Source organism: Hippopotamus amphibius, chromosome 4 (genome assembly GCF_030028045.1).
Source record: "Hippopotamus amphibius kiboko isolate mHipAmp2 chromosome 4, mHipAmp2.hap2, whole genome shotgun sequence".
Lineage (NCBI taxonomy): Eukaryota > Metazoa > Chordata > Mammalia > Artiodactyla > Hippopotamidae > Hippopotamus > Hippopotamus amphibius.
In genome coordinates, this window is record NC_080189.1 from 11,897,403 (window position 1) to 11,907,544 (window position 10,142).

Consider the following 10,142-nt stretch of genomic DNA (forward strand, 5'->3'; position numbering starts at 1 on the left):
AAAAACAAAACAGGTTATTTCTGGTTACTGAAATAGGAATTATTTAACCATAAGGGTCATTCATCCAAGGCACACACCCCTCAATAACAAGACCCTGCCCTGCTTAGTCTGGAGGGTTTTAAAGAAACTATGCTTCAAATAACAATTTGGTGGAGTCCTAGAGGAAGCTTGTATTAAACTCAGGGCTTCTATCCAAGTGTCTTTTGCTCCCTTTTTTTTTTTTTTTTTAGTTGTGGCTCACGGGCTCTAGAGCGCAGGCTCAATAGTTGTGGTGCACAGGGCTTAGTTGCTCCGCGGCATGTGGAATCATCCTGGAGCAGGGATTGAACCCATGTGCCCTGCATTGGCAGGCAGGTTCTTAACCACTGCGCCACCTAGGAAGTCCCTTTTGCTCATTCTTAGGGATACCCAAACTTCAATCCTCATGTCTAAGAATGTTATTGGACAAAGGATCACATACATTCTTATAGGTTAGTAGATCCAATATGGGGAAATATCCAAATTTCTAGCAAAATGGATAATTTTTAAAGGAAACAAATCATCATAGGATACTTTAGGGAAGTAGTAATGGCTAGTTTAAAGTTTTAAAGGAGATTAAAAAGGACTATACCTCTATCTTATCTACTGAGCACAATATATAGCCACTGACTTATTAAAAGAATGGGCAACTAATTTCAAAAAATTAAAGCATTAGTGGTTGGTCATACTAAATGGAACCACAAAACCTCATGCCTGTGACAAATATTGTTGAAATAAAATAACAAGCACTTCTAAAGTGAATTAAAGTGATTTCCTATCTTGACTAAATCTGACATTGTAGAGTCTCTGGTCGCCCATGTTGTTCTTTGTCTCCCCCTTGTGGCCACCTAGAAAACCTTACAGCTCCTGACCATCAGCTTGTAACAGTGAAATTGTTCCCATGGAGGCAAACTCAGTTTCTGTCTTAGTTTTAGTTTAAAAGACATATTCATGTAACCCTTCCCATGAAGCAACAGATTGGGCAATATGCTCTTCACTTTTAATATCCATAAAAAATCGCCTAAGTCAATTTGCTTTAACTGGAATGGAAAAAAATTCATCTACTCTTTAGCTCATAACGTTGTTAAAATGGATTTATGTTCTCAGCATACAAAAGAGTTATTACCTTTATCAATTACACATATGAAGTTTTGGTTAACATTTTTTATTAAATTTATGACTTTCATAAAATAAATGATTATTAGAACAAGCCCAAGAGTCTTCCCAAAAGATACCTTTGGGGCCATAGACATATCTAGATGACAGAGAAATATTCTCCCAAAGTGAACATTCCCTTTCTCTCACTTACACTCACTCTTCTAAGAAAGAGGTACAGCCTTATAACTAGAGGTAGCCCCCTCAAGATTTAGGCAGGCTTCTCTAGCCTAATGCTTTTGGGACATACATAAATTAGTGACCTCCCCCTGGAGAAAAGAAGTAGTAAGATGTTTACAAGCTTTTTAGGTCACAGTACAGGCTGCCTTTCCATTTGTCTCATACCACACAGAAAAGGAAACTTGGTACCCCTAAGCGCCAATTTTCTTGGGGAAAAAATCTACTCACAGAAGGACATCAAGTGCTACAAACTACTTATTAAAAATTGAGTAATGATAAGATCTCCAGCCACAGTACAATTAAGGCTAATAAGACCTCTGCCAAAAAGTGTCCAAGTACATTCGGAAATAAAACAAATCATGAGGCGTCTCATCCTTGCCTCGGTCACTCATCACCTCACCAAATGGAATCCATCATCAGGGAATTCTGACTCTACTCTTGAGAGCAGAGTGCTCACCTCATGGGTCTTTAGTTTTGATTCTCTGTTCTCAAACTTTTTGTCAAGAACTTTGTGGCACTTGCTTATGACAGCACTAAAAGCAACATCTGTGTCCTACCCAAAGATCTTGAAAGGCTGCAGAATCAAATGCTTAGGTACACAGAAAATTCCTGCACCACCTCCAATGATCTGGGACCTGGGATCAAGCTCTAGTGTGTGGGACAATTAGTATACTGGATCCAAACTAACATAGAACAAGTATATCTGAAAACAGGTGGTCAAATATACAGATTAAGTACAATTTTAGTCTCATATATTGCTAGCAATATCAATAGCATATATATGTAGATATATAAATGAAAAGATTCTAAGCAGAATTATGCAGTGGATACCTTAATTAGAGTTGATGTTCTAGGGAGCTCTAGCTATTCCTCCAGAGGCAAGAAATTGATGTATGAATGTGAATAGTTGGTTGCCCTTAGAAGGATCTGAGTCAATGTATCCCTTTAATTATACCCAAAACCTACACTCAAGTGGAAAAGGACAAAGGAAAACAGATAGTATTGAGGGAGATTCTACTCTATTTCTCTTTGTCTTTACTTGAAGCAAGACTCCTTGATGTACGCAGTTCTGAGTTTAAGGCAATAGTGATTTAAATTAATTTGACTAGGATATTATGATTTCCTGTCAAAAATATTCAAACCCCTTAGGACTCTTCCAGAGATAATGAGATCTTGGAGTAGCGGTTGGGACTTGGGGCACAGTCTTAAGATATTTAAAGATCAAATTTAAAGGAAACATGGAAATTCTTTGAATCTGTGCTAGGGCCAGACAATTTGAAGGAAGAAGCAATAAGATAAAACTAAGAAGCAAGTAGAACTTCCACCTTTACTTGCCATAATCCAGATGTTATAATATAGACTTCAAAAATGGGGGGAAAAGTATTTTTATGAACTTTGTCTACAAAAGTTATAATGTGCTCTAATGACTAAATTTGGAGTTTTTAGTCAGAATAAGCAACCCAACGATATTCTTCTTATAATGAAATACATCATGCTCACAAAAAAATTGCATAAAACGTATGTACAATTCAAATAATGATTGTAGGAGGCGTGACCAAAATGGCAGAGTAGGAAGACCCTGAGCTCACCTCCTCCAATGAGCACACCAAAATTACACTATTTACAGAGCAGCTGTCGATGAGAATGACTTGAAGGCTAGCAGAAAAGATTTTTCACAACTAAAGCTATAAAGAGGAACGGCAACATGGGTAGGTATTCTCCAGTGATTCTCTGTATACTTTTGTAATTTTTTCCATAAAAATGTAGAAGATTTTCTAGAAATGTCACTTTATTCTTGGGTTGTTCATATTTTTTAATGTAGTGGATTTTTCCATTATGGCAAATGAATAAAATATTGTTTTCACAACTGGTAAGTTGCTAGTATACAGGAATGCAGTTAATTTCTGTATATTAACTCCAGTAACATTGTTAAACATTGAGATTTGCATTAACTCTACCAATAATGCTAAACCCTTTATAAGAGAGGTTTTTTTTTTTTCATGTTTTCCACATACACACTCATATCACCTGCAAATACTAAAAGTTTTAAACATTTATTTGCAGTTATAAAATTTGTTTGTTTGCTAATTTAGTTGTATCTATTTATTTTTGCCTTACTGTGTCTGCTGGCTAGGATTTTTAACAGAATGCTGAATAAAATTGATAATAGTGCATATCCTTATCTTATCCTGGTCTCAAAGGGAAATGTTTGGACATTTTATGATTTAGCTATGCTGTTTAATGTAGGTTTTTGTACATATTCATTGTCAGGTTAGGAAAGGTTGTTTTCATTCCTTATTTCCTAAGAGATTTCACTGAATGACTTTGGAGTTTAATGAAATAAATTTGGTCAACTCCTGAAGTGATTATATATATTTTCTTTTTTTATCTGTTAACGTAGGTGGATTCATTAATCGATTTTCTAATGTTAAACCAATATTGCAACCTGGTTTTAATCAATGAATTACATACATTATGATACATATAAGTTGCTTATAAGTTTAATGTTGTTCTTGGGATTCCTACATCTATATTTACAGGTTAGATTGGCCTGAAGTTTTTCTTTTTTATTGTCTTTGGCATATTTTCATATCAAAGTTACATCCTTCCTTATAAAATCAGTTATTGAATGTTCCCTTATCTGCTTTCTTTGGAAGGGTTTCATAAGATTAAAATTATTTGTTCCTTGAATATTTGAAAGAACTCACCAGACATTGTGTCTGGAATTTTCTTAATAAGTTTTTACCCACTGATAAAATTTCCTTCGTGGTTACACAATTATTAAGTTACCCTACTCGCAATTCAATTTTTTTTTAAGGTCTTTAGTGGAAACTAACTGCTTCACACTCTTGTACCAGTTTTTGAGGTATACCAAAGTGAATCAGCTGTATTTATACATATATCCCCATATCCCCTCCCTCCCATGACTCCCTCCTGCCTTCCCTGTCCTGGCCTTCTAAGGCATCACCCATCATCGAATTGATCTCCCTTTGTTATACAGAAACTTCCCATTAGCTATCTATTTTACAGTTGGTAGTGTATGTATGTCTATGCTACTCTCTCACTTCGTCCCAGCTTCCCTTTCGCCCCCTGCCCCCCCAACCCCGTGTCCTCCAGTCCATTCTCTGCATCTGCATCCTTATTCTTGCCCTGTCACTGGGTTCATCAGTACCATTTTTTTTTTTTTAGATTCCATATATATGAGTTAGCATACAATATTTGTTTTTCTGTTTCTAGCTTACTTCACTCTGTATGACAGACTCTAGGTCTATCCACCTCATTATATATAGCTACATTTCATTCCATTTTATGGCTGAGTAATATTCCATTGTATATATGTGCCACATCTTCTTTATCCATTTATCTGTTGACAGGCATTTAGGTTAATTCCATTAACTGGCTATTGTAAATAGTGCTGCAATAAACCTTATGGTACATGTTTCTTTTTGGATTATGGTTTTCTCTGGGTATATGCCCAGTAGTGGGATTACTGGATCATATGGTAGTTTCATTTTTAGTTTTTTAAGGAACCTCCAAACTGTTTCCCATAGTGGCCGTACCAATTTACATTCCCACCAACAGCGCAGGAGAGTTCCCTTTTCTCCACACCCTCTCCAACATTTATTGTTTCTATTCTTTGATGATAGCCATTCTGACCAGTGTGAGGTGACTTGCATTGTGGCTTTGACTTGCATTTCTCTAATGATTAGTGATGCTGAGCATCTTTTCATGTGTTTGTTGGCCATCTGTATGTCTTCTTTGGAGAAATGTCTATTTAGGTCTTCCACCCATTTTTGGATTGGGTTATTTGCTTTTTTGGTATTAAGCTGCATGAGCTGCTTGTATATTTTGGAGGTTAATCCTTTGTCCATTGCTTCATTGGCAAGTATTTTCTCCCATTTTGAGGGTTGTCTTCTTGTCTTGTTTATGATTTCTTTCGCTGTGCAAAAGCTTTTAAGTTTCATGAGGTCCCATTTGTTTATTCTTGATTTTATTTCCATTATTCTAGGAGGTGGGTCAAAAAGGATCTTGCTTTGATGTGTGTCATTGAGTGTTCTGCCTCTGTTTTCCTTTAGGAGTTTTGTAGTGTCTGGCCTTACATGTAGGTCTTTAATCCATTTGGAGTTTATTTTTGTGTATGGTGTTAGGAAGTGTTCTAATTTCATTCTTTTACATGTAGCTGTCCAATTTTCCCAGCACCACTTATTGAAGAGGCTGTCTTTTTCCCATTGTATAGTCTTGCCTCCTTTGTCAAAGATAAGGTGCCCATATGTGCTTGGGTATACCTCTGAGTTCTCTATTCTGTTCCATTGATCTTCCTTTCTATTTTTGTGCCAGTACCATACTGTCTTGATCACCATGACCTTGTAGTATAGTTTGAAGTCAAGAAGCCTAATTCTACCAACTCTGTCTTTCCTTCTCAAGACTGCTTTGGCTATTCGGGGTCTTTTCTGTTTCCAAACAAATCGTTAGATTTCTTGTTCTAGTTCTGTGAAAAATGCCATTGGTAATTTGATCGGGATTGCATTGAATCTGTAAGTTTCTTTGGGTAGTACAGTCATTTTCACAACGTTGATTCTTCCAATCCAAGAACATGGTATGTCTCTCCATCTGTTTGTATCTCTTTGATTTCTTTCATCAGTGTCTTATAGTTTTCTGCATACAGATCTTTTACCTCCTTAGGCAGGTTTATTCCTAGGTATTTTATTCTTTTTGTTGCAATGGTAAATGGGACAGTTTCCTTAATTTCTCTTTCTGCTTTTTTGTTGTTAGTGTATAGGAATGCAAAAGATTTCTGTGCATTAATTTTGTATCCTGCTACTTTACTAAATTCATCAATTAGTGCGAGCAGTTTTCTGGTAGAGTCTTTAGGGTTTTCTTTGTATAATATCATGTCATCTGCAGAGTGACAATTTTACTTCTTCTTTTCCAATTTGAATTCCATTTATTTCATTTGCTTCTCTGATTGCTGTGGCTAAAACTTCCAAAACTATGTTGAATAATAATGGTGAGAATGGACACCCTTGTCTTATTCCTGTTCTTAGAGGGAATTCTTTCAGTTTTTCACCATGTAGAATGATGTTGGCTTTTGGTTTCTCACATATGGCTTCTATTATGTTGAGGTAATTTCCTTCTATGCCCATTTTCTGGAGAGCTTTTATCATAAATGGATGTTGAATGTTGTCAAAAGCTTTTTCTGCATCTATTGAGATGATCATATGGTTTTTATCCTTCAATTTTTTAATATGGTGTATCACATTGATTGATTTGCACATATTGAAGAATCCTTGCATCCCAGGGATAAACCCCACTTCATCATGGTGTGTGATTTTTTTAATGTGCTGTTGGATTCTGTTAGGTAGTATTTTGTTGAGGATTTTTTCATCTATATTCATCAGTGATATTGGTCTGTAATTTTCTTTTTTTGTGACATCTTTGCCTGGTTTTGGTATTAGGGTGATGGTGGCCTCGTAGAATGAGTTTGGGAGTGTTCCTCCTTCTGCTATCTTTTGGAAGAGTTTGAGAAGGATAGGTGTTAGCTCTTCTCTAAATGTTTGATAGAATTCACCTGTGAATCCATCTGGCCCTGGGCTTTTCTTTGTTGGCAGATTTTTAATCACAGTCTCAATTTCCATACTTGTGATTGGTCTGTTCATAGTTTCTGTTTCTTCCTGGTTCAGTCTTGGAAGGTTGTACTTTTCTAAGAATTTATCCATTTCTTCCAGGTTATCCAATTTATTGGCATATAGTTGCTTGTAGTAGTCTCTCATGATCTTTTGTATTTCTGTGGTGTCTGTTGTTACTTCTCCTTTTTCATTTCTAATTCTCTTGATTTGCATCTTCTCCCTTTTTTTCTTGATGAGTCTGGCTAATGGTTTATCAATTTTGTTTATCTTCTCAAAAAACCAGCTTTTCGTTTCATTGATCTTTGTTATTGTTTCATTCCTTTCTTTTCATTTATTTCTGATCTTATCTTTATGATTTCTTTCCTTCTGCTCACTTTGGGGTTTTTTGGTTCCTTTTACTCTAATTGTTTTAGGTATAAGGTTTGGTTGTTTATTCAATATTTTTCTTGTTTCTTGAGGCAGGACTGTATTGCTACAAACTTCCCTCTTAGAACTGCTTTTGCTGCATCCCATAGGTTTGGGGTTGTTGTGTTTTCATTGTCATTTGTTTCTAGATATTTTTGATTTCCTCTTTGATTTCTTTAATGATTTCTTGGTTGTTTAATAGTGAATTGTTTACCCTCCATGTGTTTGTATTTTTTACAGTTTTTTTCAGGTGATTGATATCTAGTCTCATGGCATTGTGGTCAGAGAAGATGCTTGATATGATTTCAATTTTCTTGAATTTACCAAGGCTTGATTTGTGACCCAAGATATGATCTATCCTGGAAAATGTTCCATGTGCACTTGAGAAGAAAGTGTATTCTGTAGTTTTTGGATGGAATGTCCTATAAATATCAAGTAAGTCAAGATGGTCTTCTGTGTCATTTAAAGCTTCTGTGTCCTTATTTATTTTCTGTATGGATGATATGTCCACTGATATAAGTGGGGTGTTAAAATCTACTACTATTATTATGTTATTGTCGATTTCCCCTTTTATGGCTGTTAGCATTTGCCTTATGTATTGAGGTGCTCCTATATTGGGGGCATAGATATTTACAATTGTTATATGTTATTCTTGGACTGATCCCTTGATCATTATGTAGTGTCCTTCCTTGTCTCTTTTAATAGTCTTTACTTTCAAGTCTTATGTGTCTGATATGTGTATTGCTACTCCAGCTTTCTTTTGATTTCCATTTGCATGGAATATCTTTTTCCATCCCTTTACTTTCAGTCTATATGTGTCCCTTGGTCTGAAGTGGGTTTCTTGTTGGCAGCATATAGAAGGGTCTTGTTTTTGTATCCATTCAGCCAGTCTGTGTCTTTTGGTTGGAGCATTTAATCCATTTACATTTAAGGTGATTATTGACATGTGTGTTCTGATTACCATTTTCTGAATTGTTTTGGGTTTGTATTTGTAGGTGTTTTCCTTCTCTTGTGTTTCCTACTTAGAAAAGTACCTTCAGCAATTGTTGTAAGACTGGTTTGGTGGTGCTGAATTCTCTTAACTTTTGCTTGTCTGGAAAGCTTTTGATTTCTCCTTCGAATCTGAATGAGATTCTTGCTGGGTAGAGTATTCTTGGCTGTACGTTTTTCTCTCTCAGGACTTTCAGTATATCCTGCCATTCCCTTCTGGCCTGCAGAGTTTCTTCAGAAAAATCAGCTGTTATCCTTATGGGTTTTCCCTTATATGTTATTTGTTACTTTTCTCTTGGTGCTTTTAATATTTTTTCTTTGTGTTTAATTTTCATTAGTTTGATTAATATGTGCCTAAGTGTATTTCTCCTCGGGTTTATTCTGTATGGCACTCTCTGAACTTCTTGGACTTGATTAATTATTTCCTTTCCCATGTTGAGGAAGTTTTCCATTATAACCTCTTCAAATATTTTCTCAGACCCTTTCTTTTTTTCTTCTTCTTCTGGGATGCCTATAATTTGAATGTTGGTGTGCTTAATGTTGTCACCAAGGTCTCTGAGACTGTCTTCCATTCTTTTTATTCTTTATTCTGTTTCCTGCTTTGTGGCAGTTATTTCCCCCATTCTATCTTCCTATTCACTTATTCATTCTTCTGCCTCAGTTATTCTGCTGTTTATAGCATCTAGAGTATTTTTAATTTCAGTTATTTTGTTGTCCATTACTGTTTGTTTGCTCTTTAGTTCTTCTGAGTCCTTATTAACTGTTTCTTGTTTTTTCTCTATTTTGTTGTTGAGATTTTGGATCATCTTTACTATCATTACTCTGAATTCTTTTTCAGGCAATTTTCCTATTTCTTCTTTATTTGTTTGGTCTTGTGGGTTTTTTTCCTGCACCTTTGCCTGCATGGTGTTTCTTTGTTTTCTCATTTTGTCTAATTTATAGGATTTGCTGTCTCCTTTCCCTATGCTGCCTAGTAGTAACTCCTCTGGTTTCTGCCCTCTGCCCCCTGTGGTGGGGTATGTCCAGTGTCTTGAGTAGGCTTCCTGGTTGGGGGGGTGGTCTGGTATCTGCTTTCCAGTGTGTGGCTCTGTGTCTTTTCTCTCTGATGAGCAGGACCATGTCAGGCCGTGTGTTTTAGGGTATCTGTGAGGTTAATATGGCTTTAGGTAGTCTGTGTGCTGATGGGTGGGTTTGTGTTCCTGTCTTGTTTGTAGTTTGGTGTGAGGTGTCCAGCACTGGCAGTGGCAGACAGTCGGGCGAAGCCAAGTCTTAGACTCTGATACCGGGCTCCATGAGAGTTCTCTGCAGTTAATCTTTCCTGTGTCTTAGGACTCCCTAGTAGTCTAGCATCCTGGATTCAGTGTTCTCTCCCCAGAGCCTCCTACTTGACTTCTGACAGAGTAGTCCAGACTTCAAAGGTTGCTTGTCCCAGCAATAAAGGGGTTTAAAGAAGACTGTCCAAGCCCCAGACTAATGGCAGAGTGTTGCGTCAAACAAACACTAAGTCAAGGAAACACATACATGTATAAGACACACAAATACTGGATCCAATAGAACATAAGGCACTAGAAAGACCTGACAGAAGAACCCCAGTATGCTATCAGACAATCAAAGAGAAAACCCACATAAATTCAAAACCAAAAAAAAAAAAAAAATCCACACACACAAACACACATCCAGGGAGATTTTGAAAGCTAGAATCAAATATAATAAAGAGTGAGAGTACCACCAGATAGACTGAAGATTCTTAGAATGAAATCAGACAAT